The sequence below is a fragment of the Sus scrofa genome, chromosome 3 (genome assembly GCF_054392235.1).
Source record: "Sus scrofa isolate SSC_HxYL_T2T_F1_AM1 chromosome 3, Sscrofa_HxYL_maternal_Yorkshire_Landrace_v2.0, whole genome shotgun sequence".
Taxonomy (NCBI): domain Eukaryota; kingdom Metazoa; phylum Chordata; class Mammalia; order Artiodactyla; family Suidae; genus Sus; species Sus scrofa.
The window spans coordinates 139,396,527-139,411,220 of record NC_139385.1 but is presented as its reverse complement, the minus strand read 5'-3'; the positions used below and the strand labels follow the sequence as shown (position 1 = coordinate 139,411,220).

At 46.0% G+C, this 14,694-nt stretch overlaps 1 protein-coding gene across 4 annotated transcripts in view; it reads right to left on the bottom strand.

The window, feature by feature from the left end:
• Positions 1 to 14,436, bottom strand: part of MBOAT2 (membrane bound O-acyltransferase domain containing 2) — a 194,816-nt gene extending 180,380 nt beyond the window's left edge. For all 4 annotated transcript variants that reach the window (XM_085020012.1, XM_085020010.1, XM_085020009.1 and 1 more), the window contains exon 1: positions 14,245 to 14,436. The gene's annotated coding sequence lies outside the window, so the exon portion shown is untranslated. The remainder of the gene's footprint in view (positions 1 to 14,244) is intronic.
• Positions 14,437 to 14,694: the final 258 nt, after the last annotated feature.

Here is a 14,694-nt window from a genome sequence, read left to right as displayed (position 1 = left end):
TTGCCAATTTGTGACAACACGGGTAGCCCTAGAGAGTATTAAGCTAAGTGAAATATGTCAGATAAAGACAAATACTGTATGACTTCACTGATATGTCAAATCTAAAAACAAAACAAATGAACAAACACAACAAAACAGTAATAGAGTCATACATACAGAAAACAAGTAGTTGCTAGAGGCGTGGGGACGTGAAGAGGAGAGAATGAGGTGAGGGAGGTTACAAGGTGCAAACTTTCAGTTAGAAAATAAATGAGTCACAGGGATGAGCAGTACAAAGCGGGGAATACAGTCAGTATAAATTACGGAACATCTTTGTAGAGTGACAGGTAGTAAACTAGGCTCATCATGATGATCATTTAAAAATATATAGAAATACGGAATCACGAAGCCATGTACCAGGAACTGACACATTGATGGAGGTCAATTACACTGCAAAAGCAAACACACAGAAAAAGAGATTTGTGGTTATCAGGGGAAGGGGGTGTGTTGGGAGGGGGAGCTAGGTGAAGAGAGTTAAGAGTTACAGACCTCCAGTTATAAATAAATACTAGGGAGGTAATGCACAAATTGATAAAGCCAACTAACACTGCTGTGCATTATAAATAAAAGTGGTAGAGAGTAAATCCGAACAGTTCTTAGCGCAAGGAAAGCAGCTTTTTTTCTTTTACTGTCATGGTGTGTCTATGAGACGACGGATGCTCACCAACTGTGGTCACCATTTCATGATGCGTGTAAGTCACACTATTATGCTGAACACCTTAAACTTACACATGCTGTATATCAATCACACCCTAATAAAGCTGCTGGGGGTGGGGGTGGGGGTGGGGATTCAATAGCAAACTGAGAAAGAGTGTTCCCGTGGCCTGGATCATGGGCTGGTTTATAAGGTGGAAGCCAGGCTTCTCTAAACACTAAGCAAAAACTGAGTTGAAAATCATGACGGAAAAGATAAGATGCTTCGAGGAGCAGTTTACGAGACTTAACAGGGAAAACTATGAACCCTGGAATGCGAAAAACGTAAGAGATGAAGAAGAATAAGAAAATAATAGAAAAAACTGTCATCGATGAAGATAAATCTACAGGTTAAGAACCTTCCAGGTCAAGCCAGACAAGCAAGAGGAGACACACCTTTGAGCAGCTGCTCACACAGTTTCTTTATTCCAAAGAGCATAAATTCTTCCAAGGGATGGTTTAAACTAAAAATGCCCGGAGGAGTTCCCGTCGTGGCGCAATGCTTAACGAATCCGACTAGGAACCATGAGGTTGCGGGTTCGATCCCTGCCCTTGCTCAGTGGATTAACGATCCGGCGTTGCCGTGAGCTGTGGTGTAGGTCGCAGACGCGGCTCGGATCCTGTGTTGCTGTGGCTCTGGTGTAGGCCGGTGGCTACAGCTCCGATTGGACCCCTAGCCTGGGAACCTCCATAGGCTGCAGGAGTGGCCCAAGAAATGGCAAAAAGACTAAATAAATAAATAAATAAATAAATAAAATAAAATAAAAATAAAAATGCCCGGAGACTTGGCTTTTTACTCAAACAGTCCCCCCAAACACTCCGGAAGGTACTGCCGTCACGTGTACTGTCCCTTGCCCTTGGGTTTCCACAAGGACCCAGAGGGGCTGGAAAGGAGTTTTGAAAGCCTGAGAAAGGCCAACGTGGGCGAGGGGACTGACTTCAGCAATGGGCACGTCTGTGAAAATTCAGGGTGTCTGAGAAGCTGGTCGTCCACCTGTGATCCCACGGCTCCTGCACAGCCACGCGCTCCTCCTCCTGGAGACATCTCTGCAGGAAAGTTTTCACAACCTTTGCAACTAAAGAAACCTCATGTCCCTTCGTGACGTCCATGGGAATCTTCCCAGGTCGACCATCATCCTAGCACGACATCCTCATTTAAAGATAAAGGTTTCCAAGCTTCCAACTGCACAGGACCAGTTTCAGAGGAAACAGAGTCAGACTGGCATCAGGTTCTTCTCTGTAACTCAGGAAGCGAGACAACTGAGAATCTACAAACCACCCAGAAAAAAATAACATATGACTCCAAGAATCCCACACATAGCCAAGATGAACCAAGATACTGTGGGTATGTGAGAATTAGAATGAGCACTGTGTTGGTCAGGATCTCAGCGGCAGAAAGCAGAATCCGCTCCAGCTAGTTTAAGCAGAAAGGGATCTAAATCGTTGAGAGAAATCACTGGCAGAGCTGAAGAAACAGATGATAGGATTAGCTCCTGAGAATAATTCTCAGATCCACACGGCCAAATAGGCCTGCCGAGGATGCGGACATTGGGTGGGGGCGGGGGAGGGGGCAATCATTCAGCCTAACACAGTAAGCATGGTTATTTTATAGCCCATGTCCAGAAACGTCAAGATCTAACAGTATTTGAAAGTCCGTCTCTGCAGTGCATTTTTTCAGACGTTTCTCACATGCTGTTTGCTTCATCATACACTTGGATGTTTGACTCTGTGCTGTGCCTTAGACTTGAAATGTATTGTTAAGAAAAATTTGATGACGGTCATGAAGGTGCTTCATCTAGAGGGTCTGTGTTTGCTTTTCCAGACATCTGCAGGCATGACCAATATGGGACCATTTCATTTTATTTTTTTATTTATTTTGTCTTTTTGTCATTTTAGGGCTGTACCCGCGGCATATGGAGGTTCCCAGGCTAGGGGTCTAATCGGAGCTACAGCTGCCAGCCTACACCACAGTCACAGCAAAGCCAGATCCGAGCTGCGTTTGCGACCTACACCACAGCTCACAGCAACGCTGGATCCTTAACCCATTGAGCAAGGCCAAGGATCGAACCTGCAACCTCATGGTTCCCAGGTGGATTCATTCCCACTGCGCCACGACGGGAACTCCAACATGGGACCATTTCAAACCACGGCTATGGCCTGGGAATTTCCTTGATGAACCAGGCAACGGCAGCCTGGCTGCCTAACCTGGCTGACTTCCGGTTCAGTCTTACCCTGAAGGGGACCTCAGCGGGGTGGGCCGCTCATGCTGGGAAGATCTCTTAGAATCCCACCCTGTGCAGAGCTGGGCTTTGATTTCTCTCTTCTTACACCATGAGGCCAAGAAGAAAAAAAAAGTTCAAGTTAGCCAATCTGTTTCTAGATTTCCATTCTTGACTATCTTTTCAGGTCTCTGGTGACTGATAGGGTTTTCGATAATAACTTTTCTATATTTTTAGTTGGTTTTCGTTTGGGGGCCTGAAAAACAGCCCATATTACCAAGAATTGGAAGTCAAGTCCCCCCACCACAGTAATAAGTGATACATTAACGCCTGCTCACGGACACGCCAGTCCTGTAACTGTGTTCCATGCACCGTCTACTTGCTGAAACAATGGAAGGGCTGGACCCTGAAGTACCCAAGTTCTCAATCCCAGGACGATCCAGGTAGAGATCACGAGAGCTGAAGATACGTCATGTTTACGGCAAAGGACATTTCAAACAGATGTTTTAAAATGACAACAAGGCAATGAAAACGTCCCCATGACTGCTTCTAAAAGAGTGTCATGACCTTCATACATTTTTTTTCTGTCTTTTTTTTTTTTTTCGTCATACATTTTTTAATCGCTTATTCAGTTAAGATATTTTTGAACACAAGTTATCAGTTACTCTGCAGGGGACTAAAAATACAAAGATGAATGGAAAAAACCCCTGACTTTAAGGAAATCCCAAGTTGTTGGGAAAACTGACTCTGAAACACAGTATCTTTAGACCACGTGGGGAGTGGGGTGATAAAGATAAGCTTGCAGGAGGGGCTGCCTTCCCTGTGCAAAGGGATGAGGAAAGGCTTTTTTTTTTTTTTTTTTTTTGCTTTTGCTTTTTTAGGGCCGCCCAAACTTAGCTGAGTTCTAGCACGTGCACAGCTCTGGAGCCACAGAAGCAGCACGTGGCTACCTAGCTGGCCAGAGCTCCAGCCCCCCAACCCTTCTGTTAATTAGTCTGTGATCCTAAAGCACAGAATCCTCTAAGGGGCGTCCAGCCAAGACCCTTATCCCATCACCCTAGAAACCTCTCATTCCTGCTCGGGCGCATCCAGAGGGAGTGTGTGCTCAAAGAGGGACCCTTTGGGGAGAATTTACACGCACTCTTGTTGAGCTCTGAACCTTCAACTTTACCGTGAAGGTGAATGGAAAGTGCTAGCAGCAGGATGTGGGGAGGGGGCGGGGGAGCTGGAGTCTTGGTGGGTGCCAACGCCTGTGGTGAGTGGCACCTTCATGACACCCAGCAGAGACAGTGGTGCGAGGTCTTTATCCAGCATGTGGAAGTTTCCAGGCTAGGGGTTGAATAAGAGCTACAGCTCCTGCTCTACACCACAACTACAGCAACGCCAGATCCGAGCTACATCTACAACTTACACCACAGCTCAGGGTAACACCGGAGCCTTAACCCCCTGAGCAAGACCGGGGATTGAACCTGCTTCCTCATGGATACTAGTTGGGTTCATTACTGCTGTGCCACTACTGCAATTCCAGCAAAGCCTTCTTAAAGAAAGTGCTTTCTGAATGAAAGCTTAAATCATGGCGAGAGTTGTCCAGGTAAAGCTGAGGTGAAGGGAAAGGGCTGTCAGGCAGGGGCACCCCATAAGCCGAGGATGAACAGCAGCTGAGGAACAGGAGACCATGTTGAACTGAGAGTTGAATCACAGCATAACAGGTGCACGTGTAGGCCAGGAGCCCAGGTAGGTGGCAGCTGCCGCCCGTCCTGCCTTCAGATCTGCTCAAGCAGGGCCCCTAACTCAGTCCCTTAGCCTCGGGGGCCTCTGTTCCAGAGGGCCTTCCTCCAAGTTTTCTAGGTTCCCCTCCAGTACCCGGGACTGACTGGGATCTGCAGAGCCATCTGAGAGGGGTACCCTCAGCCTGGACCAGGAACTGTGTGGGCCCAGCCCTCCTTTCTTTCCTCTGAGATCCTCTCCAACCCGCCAGCGTGCACGTGAGGTTGACCAGATGCCCTGTGGCATCTGTGCCCGACTACGTCAATGGCGTCATCTCCCAGGGCCCAGGTACTAGGACAGGGGCCTGGCAAACAAATGGCTCCAGCTGGCCAGCCTGGCCCTTCTTTCGTGGGACTGGGCCCCTGGCACGGTGCTGATGTGCTGATTTGGGTTGATCCTCACTCCCAGTGCACACAGGACACGTTCCGGGCTCTGGGCTACCGCGAGTCCATGGTTGATACCAGCTCCTGCCTTTCTAGGTTCCAGCTGCCATGCTGCCTCTGGTCTACAGGCTCCAGGATGCAGGGATGGGGCGGCCTCCTGCACCAACACACCCCACTGCTGGCCACACAGGGGTGTCCCGCCTTCCACAGGACTTGCGCCACACGAGGGGCAGTCGTCTTGGTTGGCGCCACCTCTCCTCTCCAAGGGCTTTCAGACCTTCACTCCACCACGTCCGTAGCCACAGGTCCACGTCCTCTTTGGACACCAGTTTCAATGATGTCCTCTCTTGCCTCCATCCACGTGGTGACGTTTTGCAGTCACAGGCCAGTCTTGAGCCATGCCAGGTGAGGGATGGGTATTCTTCAGATGAAAAGAATCACTCATTCCGCCACTGTCCTCTCTCCCCGCCCCCACTGCTGGCGACTGCAGAAGGCGGGAGTGAAGTCAGCGATGAAAGATGTCACCTCCTAGGGATGCAGCGACTGCTAACCAAGGAGATCAAGACTCGAGCGTCCAGCAGACACACTGCTCTGCACTGACGCGCTAACGTTTCAACTGCTGAATTTCAGATGACCAGAAAGCATTTTCTGCTCGCTGTCTAAGACTTTCATCCATAGACATCATAAACAATGTGCAGTGACAGCTTTGGAGGGAGTCGCTGGAAGCCAATATTCACCGGGGCCGTAAGGGAAGATGCAGCATCACGAGTAATGATGCCCCAGCACTAAACAAATAATCAGGGCACGTGGGGGCAGGTTTAGTTTTAATACCAATAGGACTGGAAAGCCATGGCACTGCAAGCAAGAGCAGGGTTGCTACTTTTTCTGCCGGGAAGTGTGAAATAGCAGCAAAGGTGCCCCTGACAGAGAGCATGAAGACACGGCTTCCGGGGCCTGGGCAGGAGGAGGCGGTACCTGGACTCTACAGACTCCCCTCGGGCACCAACCAGAGCATTAACCAAAACACAAACACCCCTTTTCTACCGGTATTCTAAATCTTCGTTAGTAAACCACTCAAATCTGTACAGTCCCTGAATTCTCTAATACAGCTTTCGTCAAATTGTGCATATAAACAGGGCCCTGCAAAAACGTATTTGCCCAGGTCCCCGTATGCCATAAAGCAGGCCTGGCCACAGCAGTGCGGGCAGAGGAGGGAGGAAGCTGACCTGAGGAACAGGCAGCAGTGGCCGTGGAGAGGAGGGGTCTGAGCTGGACTATGCAGGATGTCAAACCAGACGGACTTGGGAGTTATGCTGTGTCTCAGAAGGAGGTGATGCTGGAGGGGAGAGGGGAAGGTGGGTGGATGGTGGCAGGTACCAAGTGACACGTGAACACAGAAAAAGAGCAAGTTTGAGATCAAGATGGAACCAGGGTCAGAGAGATGAAGCTTAAGTTGTCCACGGGACTTTCAGGAGAGGTCCAGCCAAAAACTGGCTGTGCTACGTGAGGCGAAGCCTGAGCACAGAGAGAGGTGGGCCTTCAGCGTACAGGGCATGGTGGAAACCTGGAGGGAACGGGGATTCTTCCAGCAAAGAGGACAGAGTAAGGACAGCAGCTGGACAAAACACACTGACATCTACTGACCATAGCTGTGGCCGGGTTCTACCCTCCTCCGGACTAGCAGGAGACCCCAGGCTAACAGTGAGGAATGATTATGAAACGGTAGCCATTGCATTATGTAATCTAAGTTTGCTAAGAGACTGAAAGTACTTCTCATAAATAAGAGCTAATCATGGTAACATGACTTTACCTATTCATTAAATATGCTGAGGGTAAAAGCTCAGAACTAAATCAAATTCAGCTATGAGAAGACAAACAAAATTAATCTCGGTATTATGTCGTCATGGTCAAGTGTTTTGCCCCCTAGGATGGCAGGTCGTGTTAAAAAGTCTTTCCTCTGCATAACGATGTTTTTGGAAGGAGGTGTGTGCAGCCTCCCTGCTTCTTATTTTCCTTAACACCTGGGTGGTCTGGCAAGGGAATCTAATTTTGCTCTATTTTTAGCCAGGTTACAGCACATCCACATTCAAAGCCTCAGGTACTTTAGGTAAAAATAACAATCCAAGGTTAAAAACCGACTTCACAACTGTCAACAGAGTCAGGAGCACGCTTACAGTTAGCTGTTACTAAGACAGTTAACTACCCATATTAGTAAGTTCCACAGCCTTTAACTCCGGGTAGGATGGAGGCGGAGTGCAAAGAAGTGTAACTTAAAATGTGAACAATTTATCCAGAAGGTTTTCTTTTCAACTCACTGGGCTTAGATTTTGGCCATAAAGTCTGCTTAAATGTTACCCACATTATCTAACCAGCTCATCATACCAGGTGAAAGTAATTTCTTCAGTGACCTTTACTATTATAGGACAGTAAGATACACGTCAAAGAAAGACGAGCAGGAGATCAAAGTTCTCAAGACTGTTCTCTTTCAAAAACAATGTAAGTCAATCTGTGAGGTAATACTTGTAACTTCACCATCCTAATATAAAAATGATTTGCCTTTCACATATGGTTTCCACTCTTTGGCCATATATGAATTTTCCACAAAGCAGAAAGCAGAAATGCTGGGGACCAGGGATTGAACCTGTGCCACAGCAGTGGCAATGCCGGATCCTTAACCCAGAGCCACCAGGGAACTCCCTGCTTTAAAATTTTTTATATTGTTAAATGTTGTTATGTTTATACATACTTTTTAAAATGATCATTTTTCAAAGTCTTCATGTTGATGACATGTAATTGTTCAGACAGCCTCTTGTAGCTGGATATTTTAGTTACATATAGCTTTTGTTTTACTAGAGAACATGGCAGTGAACAAACATCAATATTTTTCTAATGAGGTTACACAATATTCTGGCTGAAAGTTCCGGTTTTGTCACCATACTTTTACCTGCATAGAGCATTATTACTTTTTATTACTTTTTAGATGATTTGATAATTTACTGTAAAAGTTCCCTGGAGCTTACTTTAATTGCATTCCTTTGGTTATTAGGAAGAAAATATTTTTGTATGGATTTATTTACCATTATGAGAGTGCTGAAAATAAAGCAAAAAGGAATGAAATAAATAATCGAACGATTCTAGTAAACTAACAGAGCCTCCCTACTGATGGAAGGAGCTTGAACTTTGTCCCCAGACGTCAACTTCATTACTGCTTGGACAGTTAGAATCTCTATGTCATGGTGTGTCCCCCACCACTCTTACTCGGCTGAAAGAAGCCCTACCATGTGTCACTGCGCTCAGTGTGCCCTATAAGATAGAATACAAACGGCCTCCGTGAAGTCCAGCCTCTTTGTGCTTTTTGTAGTACTAGTCCACAGAAAAGGAACTGTGTGGGGCCGAGAAGGCAAATGACTTCCTCGAGACGATACACGCCGTGGTGGCTAAGCCAGGGTTTGCATCCGGATGTATTCCTCCAAAGTTCGTGCTTTCTCCAACTTTCTCAGCTGCCTACCACAGCTGATGACAAAATTAACCTACCGCGGGTGATTCAAAGGAACAGTTCATCAATCAATCTTCTTTCCCAACAGAAAGTTGCATACAGACTCTTGGTAGCATCAGTGGATTTCCTGATAATGAGCTCAGTAGGACGCAAGGCCTTTCCCGTGTCCATCTCAGATGGTGTGATTCCATAAAAAAATGAGATGATGTAAGAGGGCCCTGTCATCACTGCCGCTCATTATCTCTTGCTGGCTGATTTAATTAAGATTCAAGAACCGCTGATTCACATCCAAAAACGCATGCACCGGGATAAAAGCTACTGGACAGAAGTCCACTGATGTGCTCATTAGTAAGACATACGACTCTCCTTTTAATTGCTTCATCTTTGAGTACTTTTCCAAACATTCTGTTTAGGAGCTGGTGTGTTTTTAATTTTTTTTCTTTATGCCACTGAATGAGATCACGGTTGCTGCGGGACTCAAAGGAGTCCTGCTAAACAATGTAGTTTTATTTAACTCCGGTCCAGTCACTTGATAGCTACTGGGTGGCTGTGTAATCCCGGCCCAAGGTACTCATTCAGCAGGAGGTCCTCCTATCTGGGATGTTAGACGGCGCCCTGGACCATTTCTAACATGCTGAGTGGAATACTTGGGGCTTACTTTCATTTTTCGTGAGGGGTCGATACACTAAGATACATGAGATTCCAAAGAGCACACGCAGGAATTGCGAAGCGGTATGAAGATGCTTGATCTCTTGCAAAAAAATGAAGCTGAGAGTGCAGATCATCTACGATCACGCTCAGCAAAGGCCACGTAAATCCAACGAGCCTTTCAAGTCAGCTAATAAGCAGCCCAGTGATATAGGATGTATGATCAGAAAAGTATTCTATCCGGACTACTCCCAGTTCCACTACTAAGTGTCCTTGGTACCTAATAATTTTGAATATTTAAGAGCCATCTAGCACAGGCCAGTCACAAAACGCTTATTTATGAAACATGTCTTATTTAATTCTCACACCCTGTAAGATAGAAATCAGTATTATCCCCATTCTATGAACATATAAACAAAAAGAAGTCCTAGAGAGATTATAAAAGTTACCCAAGATTATAAAGTTATAAAGTGGCATAGCCAAAATATTGAAACTTTAGATTGAAAGGCAACACGTATACAAAAATGTGCACATATTATAAGGACAAGTTTGATGAATTACTACAAAGTGAATACACTCACGTAACCCCCAATTAGGACAAGAACTGGAACCTTAAAAGCACCCCAGAAGCTATTCTTCTGGCCCTTCCCAATGACCAACCTGATCTTCCTTCCAAACCATGTATTAGTTTTGCCTACTTTTCTGGCCCATAAAAGCCTGAAGAAATCTTTCCTCTTTTTCTGCTTTCTGGAAGAGATACATACATAAAATTGATATTTCTTCCTTAAATGTTTGCTAGCATTCACTTGAGAAGCCATCTGGACATGGAGTGTATTTTGTGCAAAGTTCTTAAATTAAGTGTTCAAGTATTTAGATTTTCTCTTTATTCTTGCATCAGTTTTGGTAAACTGTGGGTTTCTAGGAATTTATGCGTTTCATTGAAACTTCCAAATTTATTGGTATAAGGTTATAATAATGTTCTCTTTTTTTTAGTCTATTTGTGCCATGCTCATATAGCTAAATTAATTTATATTTTGTTTGAATTATTTTTTCCAAATTTACTTTTCAGCATTAATAGCCTTACATTTAAGATTTATCTCTTGTAAGCAACATATAGTTGGGTTTTTTAAAAACCCATTTTATCAATTTTTGAAACTTAATTGTGCATAGTTTATTTATATTTAATGTAATTTTTGCTGTATTTAGTGCTACCATCTCATCATCACCTTTTCCTATTTGTCCCACATCTTTTACATTCTCTTTCTTCTTTCTTGCTTTCTTTTATATTAATTAAATATGTATTGTTGGGGGGTGGGGGGATGTGCTTGGGCTGTGGGATGGAAATCCTATGAAATCAGATTGTTATGATCATTATACAACTACAGATGTGATAAATTCATTTGAGTATTTAAAAAATAAATAAATAATAAATAAAATGCATGTGGTTATGTAAAAAAAAAAATATGTATTGTTACATTTTCTGCAATCCTTTAGCGTACTGGTCAGATATAGGTAGATTTTGGGAGGGGCCTAAAACTTGAACAATTTCAGATGCCTTTATTAAGAAAAATAATAAAACACTATACAGGAGTCACCCTTGTGGCTGAGCAAGTTAGGAATCTGACATAATGCCCATGAGGATGCAGATTCACTCCCAGGCCTCGCTAAGTGGGTTAAGGATTCTAGCATTGCTGCAAGCATCAGTGTAGATCAAAGGCGTGACTCAGATCCAGGTTGCTGTGGCTGTAGCCTAGGCCTGCAGCTTCAACTCTAATTCGACCCCCAGCCCAAGAACCTCCATATGCTGCAGGTACAGCCATAAAAAGAAAAAAAAAATTATAAATATAGAATTGGGAATAAGTTAAGGCTATAGACATACAGATATATAAAAGAAATCACAACAAATTTCAAATTTCAAAAAGCAATCAATGTTACAAACATCACCAAACCCAGAAAAAAATACCATAATATTTTTATTTGAATGCCTAACTTACTTCTATAATATTTCCCCTACTTTTTTGTGTTTTCCTATATGGCAATCTTATAAAATCATTTACGGCAGAGGAACAGAAGAACAATTCAACCGTTCTTCTAATACGGCTGACTGAAAAAATTTTAATTGTGGTTCTTTATTCCTGATTATCCAGAATACATGAAACACATGACTTCACACACAAATATATTCAAGGGAACTCTGATACAGTCATCCAAAAGGAAAAAAAAAAAAAAGATTCTGATGTGTTCGTAATTGAATATGCTGCATGATCAAACATGTTCCTTTAATAAGAGGAGAGAATTTTATTTTCATTAGGCATCATAGAAATGAACACACATCTGATAATTGGAAACCCATCCCGAAGACAAGCTGGCTTTGTGTACCCAAACCTCATTGCATCAGTGGCGACACACATCCTCCCAGTGCTGTGCGCAGAGGACACGTTCTTATTACAAACCTGCACCTTGGGTCATGATGCTGTGTAAGTGGATAATACGATTATTCCTGGATGTCATACTTATACTGAAACAGCTAGAACTATCTTAAATATGCACAAATGTGACTGCAAATCCCCAAACACATTTCATTAAATATGATGCCAGTTTGAATGCCCCTTAACCAGGTCCCATGTGCACACAGCCCATGTTTTGTTATTTTTAGCATACAGATTCTGCACATATGTTATTAGATTTATACCTGTATGTTTTACTTCTTAAGGGTGCCGTTTTATTTTTATTAATTTATTTGACCACACCTGTGGCATGCAGAGGTCCCCAAGCCAGGAACTGAACCTGATCCACAGCAGTGACAATACTGAGTCCTTAACCACTAGGCTACCAGAGAACTCCTTTTAATTAATTGTATTTTTTTAGGGCCCCCCACCCCCGCCACAACACATGGAAGTTCCCAGGCTAAGGGTCATATCAGAGCTGCAGCTGCCAGCCTACGCCACAGCCACAGCAACGTGGGATCCAAGCCGTATCTGCGACCTATGCTGCAGCGTGCAGCAACACCGGATCCTTCACCCACTGAGTGAGGCCAAGGATCAAATCTGCGTCCTCGTGTATACCTGTCAGGTTCCTAACCCACTGAGCCACAATGGGAACTCTAAAGGTACTTTTTTTTTCAATTCCAAATTGTTCATTACTAAAACACAGAAATATGATTGGTTAGCTTTTATATATTGATATTGTATTCTGCGGCCTTGAAAAAACTTACTCTAGTGACTTCTGGATAGATTCTTTGAGAATTTCTATAATTTTTTTTTTTCTTTAAGGCCGCACCCACAGCATATGGAGGTTCCCAGGCTAGAGGTCGAACTGGAGCTGTAGCCACGGGCCTACACCTGAGCCACAGCAAGGCAGGATCCAAGCTGCATCTGCGCCCTACGTCACAGCTCATGGCAACACCAGATCCTTAAGAGAATTTCTACAATCTTCTCATCTGCAAATAGGATTGTCTCTTCCATTCTATATGCTATTTGTTTCTTCTGTGCCTTCCTGCTCTGGCTAGGACCTCCAGGGTGATACTGGATACCAGTGGTGATAGCAGTCAGCCTTCTTTTTTCTTCACCGTAGGGGAAAAGCCTTGAGCCTTTTACCGTTAAGAGTGCTGTTAGAAGTTCTCTTTCTAGCTCAGCAGTAACAAACCCGAGTATTGTCCATGAGGATGCGAGTTCAATCCCTGGCCTCGCTCAGTGGGTTAAGGATCCAGCATTGCCGTGAGCTGTGGTGTAGGTCGCAGATTCAGCTCTGATCCATCCTTGTTGTGGCTGTGGCTGGCAGCTGTAGCTCAAATTCGACCCCTAGCCTGGGAACTTCCATATGCTGCAGGTACTGCCCTAAAAAGCAAAAAAAAAAAAGAATGCTGTCAGCATGGGGATCGTTATCAGGTTGAGAAAATTCCCTCTGATTTCTAGTTTGCTGAGATTTGTTTTGGTCATAAATTGATGCTGAATTTTGCCACCTGCTTTTCCTGAATTCATTGTGATGATCATGGGGTTTCTTTTTTGCTTCTCTTCTTTTGTGGATGTGGTGGATTACGCGCTGATCAATTTTTAAGGCACGAAACATATTCATTGGTTCATTTGACAAGCATCCGTGAGGAGTTATTTTGCCCAGGCACTTGGTGATGGAGATACAATTCTGACACTCCCCTCTGGGAGCTCAAGTGCCCACGTGCCCCTAGTGCTCACCAGCTCTGGAGATGCGCCCCGTATTACCTCTGCTGAGGACCTGCCTCCAGCATCCCCCTCAAACCAGAATTGCAAGTGTTGGGCCGCACCCCCAGGCCTAGGCCTGGGCTTACCCAGCTTTAAGACCAAAGAAAAGAGCCGCCCACCTTGGGTGGCAGCCTTCGATCCCAGGGGAAGGGGAAATTGCCAATCACGGGGTGAATTACACCAGGCTGCTCATCAGTTACCAGGGAAACCAGCAGAGGGGCCTCTCCGATAAGCCATCACTAGCTGGGGGCTGGGCGAGGACACAGCAAGGTCCGTCGGGGGGGCAGCGGACACACAGGGAGCAGGACGACAACCATCTTGAGTGGCCTGGCCACACGGCGGGGTTCTCCTCAGCTGCTGGGGGGACGTGGTTAGGCACAGCTAGCCGGGGAATCTGGGGGAATCAGATCCTGGGGGAGCGGGGGGGGGCGCGGAGAGCAGGCCCCGCAGCTCCCTTCGAGAGGAGATGATTCTGTACGCGGGTCCCGGCGCCCCCCGAGGGCCACCGGCCTGGCCGTCCTGGTTCTCTCTCCACCGGAGAGTGGGGCCAACCATCACCCCGGGGGGACTGGGACATTTCGCAATGACAGCCCCACCGAAGGAGAGCGTCTGACCACCTTAGAGAAAGAGCCGCGTCTGATTACCCAGCAGCAAAGGCACACCCCTGCGTGGCGCCCCCCAAGCACCTCGCCCGCGCCGGAGCGGCCACCCGCGACCCCCGGCGGGGGCCCCGCTTCTTCCAGAAGACAGAAGCTCGGGCGCCCGGGCCCCAGCGCTCTCACCCGCATGCTGCTCTCGCTGGTGCCGCAGCGCCCGAGCTGGGCTCCCCGCCTCCGTCTTCCTTCCCTCGGGTCCGCTCTCTCCACGCTGAGCCGGAGGAATCTTCCAGAACTACAAAGCTGGGCGGGAGAACCAGGCAGGAGGGCAAGGGGCCGGGCACAGCTTTGAACGCGGCAGAGGAGGCGACGAAAACTGGCTGGAACCAGCTGGGTCCAAGATGGCGAAGCCTCGACTCCCAGAGGCCCTTGGGCCTCGTTATGCGCTCATTGTAATACATTAGCATCCCAAGGACACGCCCACAGGCGCCATGACAGTTCCCAGGCAACTGTAAAAGGCTGAAAAGTGGGCGGTGGCCTGATTCTGAGAAGTCCCCGCCCCTTCCCTGAAATGATTGGAATAATCCTGCCACTTATTAGCCTATGAAATGACCCAGCCTATAAAAACTCACCACC